The following is a 16,155-nucleotide window of genomic DNA, read 5'->3' as shown; positions in this document are numbered from 1 at the left end:
GTATCCCAATCATGGGCTTAGAGGAGTTGAGGTGAAGGGACCGAGTGGAACAGGGCCAGTGATGGGAGGTGGTGGCGGAATGAGGGTCGAGTTAACGCAGCAACGGCCGAATAAGGTTAATGAAATGGAGGAGCGGGGTGCAAATAATAGCATTCCCAGTGGGTCGCAGAGATTTGCACCTCAATCAAATGGCGTAGGTGGGGCGAACCCAGGAAATGTCGGGCCGGTTGGGGTTATGGGGAATGATGCTTTGCCCTCACAAAGCGGAGTGACGAACATGAATCCTATAAGTGAAAATGGAGTTGTGAATGCTGGTTGCAGTAGCAGAGCTGTTGCTGTCATTGTCTCTGGTTTTGGAGCTGGGGCAAGAGGAGGAGGTGGGACCATGTTGTTTGTCGGGGATTTGCATTGGTGGACCACTAGTGCCGAGTTGGAGGCTGAGCTATGCAAGTATGGGCAGGCGAATGAATCTTCTTCCATCGGAATGTTCTGTTGTTTCAGCTCTTCCTTGAAGGATTACATTTCGACAATGAGGAAGATGGCCTGCGAGATTCCCGAGCTCATAGCCGACGAGCTGAAGATTCAGCAGAGGAATGTGCTGAGCAAGCTCCTGATGGACGAGCAAAGCGACTCTGCTTTCCGCCTCAATCACTACCCTATTTTCTCGGAGCTCAACGAAGCTTCCATCAATAGCGGTGGCGAGAGGAACCTGATCGGTTTCGGAGAGCACACCGATCCTCCGATGACGACCTCTTCCACAGATCACTACTCCCCTCCATCGCGGAGGATGAGGTTGCGGGAGTTGTCGAGGGAGGTGGAGGAGACGCGCAAGGAGGAAGTGTTGGAGGACCAGAGGGTGGAGCCGCTGCCGTCGGAGAAGATGAGGTAGCGGGTGGGGAGGAGACGGAGGGAGCCGGTGGGGTTGACGAGACGAGGACGGAATCGCCGGAGTAGGATAATGCTCCTTGAGCTCAGCCCCTTCCTCCCTTCTTTTTCTTGCCCCCTTTTTCCCCCTCCTCTCCTCCTTCCCCTTCCGGTTAGGGGTTTTTTTTTTAATTGTTTTTGTAATTTTTTAAAAGATACTAATAAAAATTAAAAATGACATCGTTTTTTGACTTGTTATGACAGACATGGCGCTTAACGAGCCAAATTAGCAAATAACGAGATGCGTCAGCGTTTTCAAACGGCCAATTAGACAGAAGGACCAATTGTTTCTAACGTTTGAAACGTTCGGACTAATTAGTACACATAATATATTTCATGATCTAATTTGCAGTAAGGTGTATCTTTCATGGACCAAATTGTCAATTTTGTCGCAAATTAAATCCAGGAATATACCATGAGGGCTAGACACAGTCTCAGCTCCCCTTTGGGATCTGAGAGTGAGAGGGTCCCTTGGTAGGGCTAGGCTCGTGAAGAGCCTGCTTTACCAGTGAGGGCCCTTGGACCTAAATGAAACCCGAGTCATTAATGCTGAGTAGGTCTATTCATGTCCTCTATCCCTTTTCTCAAAATAAAAATCAATCAAAATTTTTTTTTTATCAATACCCGTGTTGTCATTATTTTGGTAATTAAAGTGAATTTTTGAGTAATTTCTTACTCACAGTGTGATCGAGCGAAATATTTAATCCATGTGGGTTAGATTCACGATTCTTTTACTCTTTATGCTATAATTTCATCCGCATAGGTGGGAATTAAAGAGACGAGTGTTTTCAGTTTAATTCCGGAGGGGGATGTGAGAGTATTCAATTTCAAGTACTCAATTGCAAAAATCCCCGATCTCATATGAGGAATGAGAGTTCACATTGCAATTGATCCAATTAAGTTCCCTGACAATGGGAAATGGTTAGATGCTGTATTAGATGAGACCATGGCATGGAAAATCATTAAAAAGAAGCATCTTGAATGAATTGTGCATGAGGGTCCGTTTGGCAATAGAGTTAAATTTCGAAATTAAACTTTATTTCCATTGAAATAAGTAAAAGACAAATAAGTATGTTTGTAAAAAAGTATATATATATATATATATTTAAGTGATGTTGTAATAATGAGATTGAGGAATAAGATAAAAAGGTAATGATTGTGTTGTTGAATTGTGAAAAAAATAATAAATGATCCAAAGATTTTAGTATTAAAAAACTGAATTGATAATTGTTAAGATAAAAAAATTAAAGAAAAAGAGAAAAAATGATGATTGAGTTATTGAATGAAAGAAAAAGCGGAGAAGAGTGAAAAATATTTCTAACTCCAAAATCAAATGGATCTTGTGTTTAGGCTAATTGGACCAAAGAAGAGACATGTGGGCTTGGACCTATATAAGGTCCATCCACATGAATTGGATTAGTCTTACATGCTATGCCTATATAAGATCCGTTCCAGTTAAGTCTAGTTACTTGTGTGTTCACTTACACATTCGGCCTATATGAGGCCCATCTCACTAGAGTTTAGATCCTTGTGTTTCCACTTACACATTGGGCCTATATAGGACCCATTGCACTTGTTAGTTCATTTACATCTTAGGCATATGCCATTTCACTCGTGGAATTCACTTTCACAGTAGACCTGTATAAGGTCCATTCCACTTGAGTCCATTTATTTGCTTGTCCACTCGCACGTCCGGCCTACTTAAGGCCCATTTCACTTTGGTTCATTTTATGTGAATCTCCATAAGGCCGTTTCGTCCGCAAATTGTTAGATTGCTGAGAATGTTAGATTGCATGGAAACTAAGCTCAGAATTTCAGATTTCTAGGAATATTACATTACTGTATTTGATAAGTACATTGTATTATTGTGAAAGAATATGGTAATGTAATATTGTGTTTAAAAAAAATGAATTTATGAGAAAATATGTCATTTTACGATAATGCCCTCACTCTATCAACTTAATATATTAGTAAATAATTAGAAATAAAATTATAAACACACATGAAAATTCTTTTAATATTATACCTTTTATAATTATTTTGCTAATTAATAATATTTCATTAAAAACTTATTTATTTTATTCTAAGAATATTTGCGTTTTTAATAATTATAAATATTAAAATGAATTACAAATATATATTTTTATTTCACTTTTATAGTAAAAAATATGAAGCATATATTTATTGAAAATATAAATAAATAATAAATAGAAAAGTAAGTAGTTGACGCTCGAACTCCAACACATTGTCGGTGGGAAAATCTAAGGGAAAACTACGCATTTGGTCCTTTAGTTTTAGATACTTTTCTATTTTTGTCATTTTTCTAATTTTTTTTATCGTTTAGATTCTATAATTTTGAATATTTTTCTGTTTCGGACATTTTCCTTTTTCTTGATGAAAACACCTTTGATTACTTTTCCACTTTCATCATTTTATTAGATTTTTTATTAGAAAAGATTTTAACTTTGGCCTTCAACCTTTTAAAGTTTTTTTAATCCTAATTCTTTTATTATGTTCAATTTTACTTAGTCTTAAAAGTTTTTTTCTTATACTCTACCCCTCGAATTCCCATAAATGCCCACACAACATTTTAAATTTCAAAAGATTATTATTTTAATTTCAAAAATAAAACAAAACATGTCAAAATAATAAAAGAAAAATCGTGAACGTGCTCGAGAGAATGAGCAGGGGCGAGATTTTACGTCGCCTGCAATCTTGCTAGGGCAATGGTGGTTTACATTGGGAGAGTCGGTACCTAAATTTACGAGTAAAGAAATGGAAAAATACTAGAATAATAAAGGCAATTGTGGTTCGATAGCCACGAGCTACATCTATAACTATGAGATTGGTAGTGACACACTAAGCAAGGACATGGTACACCTTGATGCAAGAAATGATGTTGTAAAGTGTAATCGTGGATGAATGTATAGGCCTAAGGTGACTTCTCCTAGGGTGGTGGTGCCTGAGTTCGTCCTTACTGGCCACTACCGCCTTTTTCCCTCTCAACTTACCATCTCCCTTTCAAAATATATTTTGATGGATTTTGTTTTATTTTTGGAATTAAAATAATAAATTTTTCATAAATTTCAAAAATGTCGTGTAGGCATTTTATGGGAATTTGAGGAGTACAGGTATAGGAAACAAAACGTTTAATACTAAGAAAAAATTGAATCAAAAGAAGAATTAGGATAAAAGAATAACTTTAAAAGGTCGAAAACCAAATTTAAAATCTTATTTAATAAAAAATATAATAAAAGAACGAGACAGAAAAGTGATCATAAGTTTTGGATGAAAACGAACAAAGAAAAAGGAAAAGGACTGAAACAGAAAAGTAGTCGAAGGTATAAGATCTAAACGATAAGAAAATTAGAAAATAGACTAAACTAAAAAAAATCCAAATTTATGAATAGTTGTTTCAAAATCTAATAACGACAGTCTTTCCCGCAGAGAGAGGGAAAATTTTGGGGTCTGGGAAAGCTTGAACTGGGATTTTCGGTCTCCAAAATCCTCCCAAACATGAGAAAGTGGGGGGAATTGTTCGTGGGACTCTCCAAACTGGCCCTAGTGATTTGGGTCCAAGTAGGATCCAAGTAAGTCACTTAGGCCCGTTTTGGCCCGCTTTGAGTGTTTGCTCGTGTTCTAGGCTTATTCCGCATGGTCCAATCAACTTGATCGGATCAATTCATCGTTCGAAAATTCTTCATGAGAGGATGCGAGGACTAACCTTGAAAACCTGATCAAATAAATTAAAACATGACAATCTCAGAACGAGTGGAGTACCAATCTTGGGTTGTTGATCGGCTTGGAGTCAAGTTTTCATAATAGGACTCCCAAACCCAGAACTTCAGTTTCGGCTTGACCATGATCTTAAAAAGTCTAGGTGATATCATATCACGCTTTCTAAACTCGGGGATATTTCCGCCCGGAGGACTTAAATCAGAAAGCAGTGACTCCCTTCCAAGCGTATTCACCCATTCCCTATGCCATTCGTGTTGGGTCGGATACGTTGTCCTCACAGCTATTATTAATTACACTAATATGTATTATTATTAAATTTTTATATAACATATTAATCTATATATTAGTAATACATTTACTATCATGCTCCTATATTATGGCATAATCAAGTTTATATAATATATAGATTGGAAATCTAAAAGTGCCATTAAAGCTTTGAGAAAGTGGGCATAGAGCATAAAGATGTTTTATGTTTGATTTTAGTGGCATTAGTAGTGCTTTTTCTAGTTAGCTTTTTATTTATTTATTGTAATTCAAATAGGCCGTTTTGCAATGAAAAAAAAAAGAAGAAAAAAGTTGCCATCATGTCTGAGCAAAGAGCAGTCTACCTTGGCATATCCTTCCCCCTGTCATTTCCCTTCGAATAAGGTTTCTCTCTTTATGGCCAAACTCCAATGGAGTAGAGGAGATGGGCTTTATGAGTCCGTCAACGACTAATCCAATTGAGAGAGAAGCAACTAAGATTTTCCACTAAAGGGATTCCGAGGCCGCTTAATCAATTTTCTGCGTGCCACATGGTATCATTAAGTGCCTGATCAGTAAAGACCGTTTAAATTGATGAAAAATGTGATTGTCATCCTAGATACGATAAATCAATTATTGGTGCTTTTCTATGCAATTTTCAAAATATTGTACTAAAAATGATATAAAGTGTAAAGTTTGTATTTTTTTTGGGAATTAATGGCTCAAGTAGATAATCAATTTCCATGTGCTACGTCAAGCATAAACCATTTAAATTGAAGAAAAATGTGACATCGTGCTAGACGTGATACAAAATCAATAGTTGGTTCTTTTCTCAGCAACTTTCAAAGTCATGCTAAAAGTAATACAAAGGACAAAGTTTGTGCTTATTTTAAATTATGGGTTTTTACCCTCAAATGACCCATAGTTTACCCGTTTTATCAAATCTATCATATGATTTTATTTTGTCAGATATATTTCATGGTTTACTTTTTGCATCAAATCTATCCCGGCGTTATCTTTTCTGTCAACATCTAACGGCCGTACTGACGTGGCGTCCACGCTACAAGTGTGGTCCACTATCGCTTCACGTGCCACGTTAGCACGGTCGTTAGATGTCAACGGAAAAGATAATGCTGTAATAGATTTGATACAAAAAGTAAACCATGAGATATATCTGACAAAAAAAAGCATAAGATAAATTTGACAAAATAGGTAAACCATTGACCATTTGGGATAAAACACTATTATTTATAGGGAAAATAACCCATATAACATAATTTTTACTTTATTTTCACTTCATAGCACGTTTTTAAAAGTTGTCACGATCTAGCACGAATCACCATTTTATTTCCGGATCTAGTACACCGTTAAACTCCGTCTAAAAACTGTTAAACACCGTTAGACAGAGTTTAACGGTGTGCTAGATCCGGGAATAAAATTGTGATTTATGCTAAATCGTGACAACTTTTAAAAACGTGCTAGGAAGTGAAAATAAGGTAAAAACTGTGCTACATTGGGCTATTTTTTTTTAAAAAAATTTACCCATCTTTTCGGTGTTATGATTTTGATAATTTTTGTAAACCGTACGATCTCAAAACGAAGTGAAACTCTTACTCCATGTTCCTGATGTTATTATAAAGTTCCACACAAATTTTTAGATTTTTATGGGTGGTAAATCTTCAGATAAAGAATATTTATCTCATTTTTCGGTGTTGTGATTTAAATAGCTTTTGCCAATCATCCAATCTCAAAACAAGGTGAAACATTTACCCCACGTTCCTGATATTATTATAAAGCTCCACACAAAATTTCAAATTTTTATGTGTGGTGAATCTTCAGATAAAAAATAATTACCCTTCTTTTCGGTGCTCTGATTTTAATAGTTTTTGTGAATCATCCGATCTCAAAGTGTGATGAAACTTTTTCTCCATGTTCCTAACATTTTTATAAATATCCTCATAGATTTTCATATTTTTTGGGCGGTGAATCTTCATATAAAATATATTTACCTATCTTTTCGGTGTTATGATTTTGATAGTTTTTGTGAATCGCCCGATCTCAAAACGAGATGAAACTTTTACCCCATGTTCCTGATATTATTATAAAGCTCCACACAAATTTTTAGATTTTTCTGGATAGTGAATCTTCAGATAAAAAATATTTACCCCTTTTTTCGGTATTCTAATTTTGATACTTTTTGTGAACCGTCCGATCTAAAAAACACCTGAAACTTTTAATCAATGTTCCTGATATTATTATAAAGCTCCACACTAATTTTCAAATTTTTTTGGGCATCTTCAAATAAAAAAAGGAAAAATAGCTCCATATAGCACAGTTCTTACCGTATTTTCACTTCTTAATACGTTTTTAAAAGTTATCACGATCTAGCACAAATCATCATTTTATTTTCGGATCTAGCACACCGTTACACTCCGTCTAACGGTATTTAACAGTTTTTAGACGGAGCTTAACAGCGTGCTAGATCCGGGAATAAAATGGTGATTCGTGCTAAATCGTGATAACTTTTAAAAACGTATTAAAAAGTGAAAATACGGTAAGAACTGTGCTATATGGAGCTATTTTTCCTTATTTATATGGGTTTCGCTAGTTCAAACCATGTAGACTGAAAACACATTTAGCTAAACCCAAACCCGTTTAATTTCTTGTCGTATTCATGTGTTATTTTATCGTATCAGAAAATGCCGGCCCTACTTTCCCCTACAACTCAAACCCAATTTGCTGCGTCTCCTGATCACTCTCTTGAAGTCCCACCTTAGCTAATAAGCTCACGAACCAGAACTTAATAAGAAAGAAGGGTGGAGGGTAGAACCAACAAAACTCACTCGATAAAATGACTCGCCACGAGTAAGAAAAGTTGGGTTGATTCGCCACGCTCAAGGATGAACGATAAGAATCGGGGTTTTCGCCACTAAACAAAGGACTTGTTTAGATAAGAAAAATAGAGGAAACGCTCTAGGAAATTTCATTCAAATATTCATCAAATTCGTCTTTTTTTTTCTCCTCTTACAATAGGTGCATATTTATATAGAGGGAAGATACCCCTCTTGACTTTAGAATAGGAAACTGACATATAATATTCTCCAGATTACTTTCCTAAAATATAATAAGGAAACAATCTAAAATATGAAACTTAAGATTACTGACTCAAGCTAATATAGGAAATAATATTTAATTAAGAGAAACTATATTATAGCAATATAGGAAACTTAATATCTAATTAAGCTAAATTCTTGTTCTGGAGTCTTCTAGAATGCGCGTCTGGTCTCGAAAATTCGAATACATGTTGGGCTACAATCTGAAGCACATCATCCCCTCTCGGTTGGAAAAAGACTCAACCTCGAGTCTTCATCGATTTTCTCCCGGTCATGATTTGTGCGTTTCGTCGCTTCTTAACTTGCCACTTCAACAACATCTTTTCTTTGAGAACTCTTTCCAATAATTCTTCATAAATTGACTGCTTTGTTTTTCCACGCCAGCCAACTCGTCGCCTGAACTATTGCTTCCTCGGTGGAGTCATATATTCTTTGGCAAATTTTGCCTCGATTGGATGAAACACCATCGACGAATCTTTAATAGCAATTGCTTCCAGAAGTTCCACTTGGCTTGGGTCTAAAAACAGTTCAGCCTGGACTTTCTCTTCAAAGTTTGAAATTAGTTCCTCCCGAAAAATCTTGTCAATCGTTAAATCCTTCTTGACCAGAATATTATTATCTTGTGACACTTGAGCTGCTTCATTCTTGGACTCCACTTTTTCTTCTTTAAATTTGTCACCCTTCGTAGAAGCTTCTTCAAGTTGTACTTTTTCCTCGACATCAACAATCGTCATAGGAAAATCATTTATTTTTCCATGCTTAAGAGGATAGGTAGACTTCATGCAACCGTCTTCAGATTCATAGAGGCGTTCTTCGTATCCCAAAGGAAAGAATCTGAGCTTTAAGAGTTGTTTCATGCGCCTCCACGTAAATACCAAATTCCTTCCATCTTGAAGACGATTATTTTCCAATTTCTCCCACCAAGTAGACGCTTTGCCCCTTAACCGACAAACAACTCTAACAACTCGACTTCCATCATCGGGGATGCCGTAGTAGTCGAAGAATCGGTCCACATTCGAAATCCACGCAAAGTATTCCTCAGCGCTCATGCTTCCGTTGAAAGTCGGAATTCTCTTTGGGGGATAATCCTTCTGCACCCATTGGTGTCTTCTTATTCCACCGGAACTCTCGAGGGCTTGGGTCACTCGCTCGAGCCGTGCAATGAACTCCTTTCGCGTCTGCTGGAAAGTGAGAGGCAAGTCTTGGTCGAAAGTAAACCCTCTTGGAACTCGTTCAGGGTTGCTTTTAGCCATAATCTTTGCATATTTATAAAAAAATCCACTCAAACACACGTGTTTCACTCAACCAACAAGGATAGAACCTTCGCTCTGATACCAAATGATAAGCTCACGAACCATAACTTGATAAGAAAGAATGGTGGAGGGTAGAACCAACAAAACTCACTCGATAAGATGACTCGCCACGAGTAAGAAAAGTCGGGTTGATTCGCCACGCTCAAGGATGAACGATAAGAATCGGGGTTTTCGCCACTAAACAAAGGACTTGTTTAGATAAGAAAAATAGAGGAAACGCTCTAGGCAATTTCATTCAAATATTCATCAAATTCGTCTTTTTTTTCTCCTCTTACAATAGGTGCATATTATATAGAGGGAAGACACCCATCTTGACTCTAGAATAGGAAACTGACATATAATATTCTTCATATTACTTTCCTAAAATATAATAAGGAAACAATCTAAAATAGAAAACTTAAGATTACTGACTCAAGCTAATATAGGAAATAATATCTAATTAAGAGAAACTATATTATAGCAATATAGGAAACTTAATATCTAATTAAGCTAAATTCTTGTTCTAGAGTCTTCTAGAATGCGCGTCTGGTCTCGAAAATTCGAATACATGTTGGGCTGCAATTTGAAGCACATCATTAGCGGTGCTGGGGTTTCAAACCCCAACCATGTATGTATGCTTTATAGGACTCTCCATACTCACTCATTCATAATAGATGCGCTCACGTATCAGACCAGTCAAGGAAGTCGGCCTGCTATCAGCATATTTGACAACCTTGACACTCGGTGACAGGTCTGAAGGTAGTGCACTTGCTATGCAGATGGTTACGGTGAAAATGCTCCATTTTTCATGCCTTCTATATGCTCGACAAAATGCCAAGACATTGCAGTTTCCTTTAATGGATATGCACACAAACATATATATTGAGTTACACCAATTTGGTCTATCGTGGCAGGTATTAGCAAGGAGCCTGGAGACGACATGTAAGTTTTACGTAAATAGATAATGCCTTTTGGTTCTTTTGAATAAGGAATTTGTCTTCGGTAACCTCTAAAATTTACCTCTTTTGTTCACGGAGAGCTGGACAAAGATGTTGATGGCAAAATCACAACACAAGCAAGGTACAAAATTTTCCTTGAAAATATTAGTCATGCTATTTACGTTGCTTCTGTAATACGAAATTACTAGAAAGTCGGGATAGTTTTGTTTGACCAATGCATTATTAAAACTCTAATAACTGGTTAACAGTTGACGAAATGGAACTTTCTTTACCCTTTTTTTTTTTTTCAGGTTTTCAGGCTAAGTTCTTGTGCATATAAGTTCGCCACCGTCACAAACAAAGCCGGGCGACCTCCAGCCCTCCTCAAAAACGAACCTGACCCAAGAAACCCGTGACTCATCTGGTAATACTCGAAGACCAAAGTAAAATACCCAACCCCAATGAAGTTCTAGAAATATTACGCTTGCCAATTAAATTCTCCAATTTGCTTCCATTTCACTTGCACTCAGAAGGACAACCTGGAGGTCCAGATGCTACAAAGGTTCAAAAATATCCTCGAAATCAGGGAGGATCACCACCTGCTGACTCGGGAGAGCACGCTTTCCTCGCTAATGTGGGGACACTTGCTACAGATATTCTTGGTCATTGGGCTAAATAGAATAGCCTTCTGGATGTGAACGCCCTCATCTGTCTTATTTCCGTTCAGTTCTATTTATTTGTTTCACCATTAGAAATGCTTATCTGTAGTGTTACCTTCCCATTCTGACATGGAAGCTAATCTGTTTAAGTTATGTTCCTCCATTAACTTACTTTAATTGTTTCCTATGTTAATTGACTGCAAAATGCGAAACATGTTAAAATTCTGGGGCTGAAGCTGCAGAACATATTGTATATGTCGCATAGAAAAATACGAAAATGAAATTTGACATAACTAACATGATCTGGTGCTTCAATTTCGCTTCCAGGTTTTCTTTCTAGTGTGGTGAATAACAACTTTTGGTTTATATGGAGTTTTAGTGGAGTTGCCACCGTCTTTCTAAGCAAGAAAAAGTGCATCGGAGGCAGAACTTTGATGTGGATACAGCTGTATCACTTAGCTTCAAAATTTCATGCACCATATTCTTGATTAATGAACCTTCTGGTTGTTCCATTTTTATTTATTTGCTCTCTTTGTTCATCTCATCGATCTGAGAGGTTATGGAGAAGAGTACATAAATCATTACAAAAATGATGACCAGGTGAGAGAACTTATATAGGAGGCCTTTCTCGGTCATTTTTATTTCTTGGATGTCTTCGTTTCCATGGTATAACAGGAGCTTGATCATTTTATGCATTATGTTATAAATGATTGCTAGAGCAAAGCAAACACATGCTGGTTTTCAGGCCTCTTCATGGACAAGTTCATATAGTACCATAGAAAAGAGTTGCAGAGCAGACACTGATTCCATGCATGCTGCGGTTGCTGGGATTCTCATGCTTGATTTCACGATGATCCTTTCACTTCTTTGCGTCATGACTTTGACCTGGCTCTGGCTCGGAAAGCTGTTAAATGTAGCAATTATCCTTTGAGACCCGAAAATAATTTTTTATAAAGTAAGATACCCATTTCTAACATTTATATACAGTATCATGCCTCTTCTTCAGTGAAAGTTATTACTCTTTTTTTTATCTCTTTTATCTGATAGTTCGAGTTTTCTTATGGATCATGGTGATTAATTCTCTAATTGACGGGTCATTCCAACTATATTGCATAGTTCTTGTAGATGGTTGCAATCCAAATTCTAAAAGGAGTTACTTTGCATGCATTCTTCCATTTCGTATGTGAGGTCCTGCTAATGGTTAACACGAGGGAAGGCGAATAAAAGGTAAACCATCTATGGAAAGAACCAGCCATGAGGCTACAGGATTTTCCTAACTTGAGTGGAACGGGTCACATGCATTCTAAGATGTTCACAGCGTATATTAGGGAGAGTTCTTGTTCAAGATGGAACTCACAAAAACTCACAAAATTATTCGCTATCATTCACTGTTGTTTATGATCTCCTCAGCATTAAAGGAGTTCCCGTGAAGTAATTGTCCCAGAAAACTATTAGTTCTTTCTTTCTATATACAAACCCATGACAGTCTTATCATAGTTCAAGCTTTCACGTGAATTGAAAGTGACTAGGCGTTTTATTAGTGCAAATGTGGATGTATTTATCTAATATAAGTCTCCAGTCTCTTGCTCTCAATACAATTGTCTGCGAATAGGCTTATTGAGTTTCAAAAGAAGTGATGGTTCGAGATCATTAAAGTCAATTTCACTATAGAAGGAATAAATTATTCCCCTTACGACCTTAACATATGTTTCATTGGTGCATATTCAATGCTAAATTTTCCAATCAATCCATATAATTGATATTTTCCAAATACTACCGTACGTAAGTAACATCAGCTCATATGGATTGGAGCTTTAAGCCTTGGCCTTCATTGGATCATGGCTACAGAATTGCCAGCGTTCTAATAGCGAATAGTTTTCTTAGAAGTTAGACTTTTCAAGATTTTGCATTTCTCATCGACAAATTTTCTAAGATAAAACTGGCCCATATAAAAAATCGGTTCAGGGCTACAAAACTAGGGGAACGCGCTGCTCGTGGGTGAAGGAGTAGAGGCACTTGTGATTATTAGTGCCCTCAAAGGACATTGTTCATCACACCAAATCCGATCTCGAAGTATAGGAGAACTCGCCATTGAATCTGCACAGAGAGTAGGTAAACTGATTCATGGAGCCTCCAAAATTTGCTAAACCCTAAAAACCTAAGCCTTCGATAAAAAAGAAAAAAGAACCATTCTTTTCTGGTCACCGATCGATCGTTCAACCACCGTCAAAGAGGTGATGAACGTGATATAGGAAACAAATGAGCACATGCTCCTCGATCTCCAAATTGATAGACTTAGGATTTGTTCAGGAATTTTATACCTTGCAATTTGTACTTGCATTATGTTTATTTTATGCTCGTCTTCCTGCTGGGATACTTTGTACGAGTGATGTTTGTTGACATCATGCACGCAAAATTCTTGAACCCAAAGATACAATTTTAGCTTATTTAAATTTATTTACCAATCACAATTTCATGTTCTTTATTGTAAAGACAATAAATGGAATAACTCTCACAAAAATGCCTACGTGGCCTGATGACTAGTAGATGATTAAAAAGGATACATTAAAATAAGAGTAATTTGGTAATAAAATAATTATTGAATTGCCACAAAAAATAGTAATAATAAATAATAAATTACAAAAACAAATAAAATTAATAATATAAAGTAGGAGTGGCGCCAGTGAGTAGGAAAAAAGAGGAGAGAGGAGGGAGGAGGAGAAAGTGAAGAAAGTGGGTGGTTAATATAATCACAACTATCACTATGCCCTAAATTTAAGGGTGGTTATCTAATAAATTTATAATACTATAGGCAAAAATAGAAAGTGAAAGTGAGGTGGACAGAAGAACATCCGGCTTTATATAATAGTATAGATATAAATAAAAGATTAAAATAACTTTAATATTCTAATTAACTTGCAATATTCTACAGCTTCGCCATGATTCAACGAATGTCAATTGATGCCATAATGTTGAGACGGCTAAATCTTCGGAGCATTATGCATTGGCTACCATAGACAAGTAACTCTGGCTAAAGATTCTTGCGTTTTATAGCGAACACTGGAAACACATCCACTATGCTGCTGTCCAAATATGATTTACTCTTTCGTTAAAGGAAATGCATCGAAGGATTTCTCTACCTAAAACAAGCAATAAACTCATGATTTTCCAATGCTTCTATAGCTACTCGATGGCATTACAAATGGTAGACACCCCATTTTGGTCTGGGAGCCTGCGCGCAAGGGCCTATCTCAATCAAAGTTTAAGACCGACAATTCGGCGCGACCACAAAGAGGAAGGGCAAAATGGTCGTTTCAGTCGTTTATCGAGAAAAATTATTTCCGATTATTGCTCGATGCATTCATTGCTTTTGAACTTATGCATTTCTTTTAATTAACTGCAATTTTGATTTTCAAGAAAAAAGAAAGAAAGAGAAGAAAAAGAAAAATCTTTATGCGGATATTTTCGGCTTTCTGTGCGTCAATTTCGATTTTCAAAAATCCAGAACGACACTCGGAACCGAAAAATATTATTCTGCATGATCCTTATATATTTATGAGCATGACGGTAGTCTCGGAATGTTTTTCGGATATCTGATCGTCAGTATAAGGATCCAAAGATAATCGAGCAATTTCGATTGAACGCGTTTCGAGGGCCCGATATCGATTATTGTCGAGATTTGGTCTCCCTTAATGCAAGTTGAATATTTCATCAAGCCGATCATTTTTCGGATTTTTCAATTTAAAAATATTCATTCAAAAGAATTTCGACGGATGCTGAAAAATCGAATTTCACTTTAAGAATACCTGTAAGAATAAAGTGATAAAAAATAAAAAATAAAAATAATTAGAAAAAAGTTGGCAGGGGTCATCCCAACTAGTTGATCCCCACCCCCACCTCTCTCTTCTTCTCTCTTTCTTCTTCTTCTTTCTTTCTTCTTATTTCCTTTTTCTCTTTCCTACCTTCTTCTTCCTCCCTGCTTCCCTATGCAAATTGCCTTGCAGAACCGGGGATCTTATCTCAGCATCGATCTGCAAGCCTCTTCCATCACGCCATTATCACCATCACCATCACCATCCTATCATCCTCCTTCCTCTTCCTCTGGTCTTTCTTTCGTTTCTTTCCTCTATCTGGCCCCTTATCCTCTGCAGCTCCAATACCATCGCCTACCCTACAACACCTCCCCGCCTGCTTCTCCATCATCACGCTCCATTCCTTTCTTGGCAGTAGACATAGAGAGGCACACACAGACTTCATTCCTTTCTTCTTCTTCTTCTCCTCCTCCTCCTCCTCCTCCTCCTCCTTATCATCACCATTGATGCGGACCTCACGAAGGATTGTGAAACCGGACGACCAACTTGAATCGATTCCTAGATCGCCAAACACAGATTTAGATACAGAGAATTATTGACCCGTTGTTTATAGAGAAACAAGAACCAATAATATCAAGATAAGGATTATTGACCCGTTGTTTATGAAGAAACAAGAACCAATAATATTAAATTGTGCCGAACAATCACAAGCTGTCACACTTATTCGTTCGAAGGAGTTCAATGAAGAACAAATGAGAAAATCTCACCAAATACCAGAATAGTCTGCCTATGATCAGTTACTCAGCCTCCTTTATATAAGCCTAGGAGAAACTGGAAACTAATAAACTTGGCAACTGGAATAACCTTAGTTTCCTAAAACCAGAAATAACAAAGGAAACTAAATAAAGGCTATCTAGAATAGTTGACAGTCTTTTATTCCATCTTCAGCATCTCATGGTAAGTCAGTTGAATAAAGCCGTTTGGAGACCCAATTGAATTAGACTCCTCTTGGCCCAAAAAGCCCATCAGCAATCTCTCCATAGCTAGTTAGATTTGTCTGGCCTTCGCCCGTGTGATTGGCCCACTCGGAACATGCAAGCCTCCAAGATCTTGTGCATCATCTCTCTCTTCACGAGTTCGACTTCCAAGCTCGTGTGCGTCAGCCTCATTGTCATGCCCACGATTCTCATCATTCCCCCGTACTTCAAAAGGATTCGTCCTCGAATCGAAACCTACATTAATCGGAGAAAGATCAGAAACATTAAAAGTTGAGCTAACATTATACTCACCTGGTAAATATATTTTCTAAGCATTATCATTTATCTTGGCTATGACTTAGTATGGTCCAATTCATCGTGGACTCAATTTGGATTTCCGTTGGTTTGGAAATCTTTCCTTCCTCATATGAACCCATACCCAATCTCCTGGTTCAAAAG

At 37.0% G+C, this 16,155-nt stretch overlaps 1 long non-coding RNA gene across 1 annotated transcript; it reads left to right on the top strand.

Moving 5' to 3' along the window:
- The first annotated feature begins 9,941 nt into the window (after positions 1–9,941).
- LOC116192777 lies at positions 9,942–11,420 on the top strand. Its single transcript, XR_004154145.1, has 5 exons — positions 9,942–10,069; positions 10,225–10,252; positions 10,348–10,390; positions 10,560–10,672; positions 10,779–11,420. It is a non-coding gene; the product is annotated as an uncharacterized LOC116192777 (long non-coding RNA).
- The last annotated feature ends 4,735 nt before the right edge of the window (positions 11,421–16,155 follow it).

Source organism: Punica granatum, chromosome 1 (assembly GCF_007655135.1).
Source record: "Punica granatum isolate Tunisia-2019 chromosome 1, ASM765513v2, whole genome shotgun sequence".
Lineage (NCBI taxonomy): Eukaryota > Viridiplantae > Streptophyta > Magnoliopsida > Myrtales > Lythraceae > Punica > Punica granatum.
This window is presented reverse-complemented; position numbering and strand designations above follow the sequence as displayed.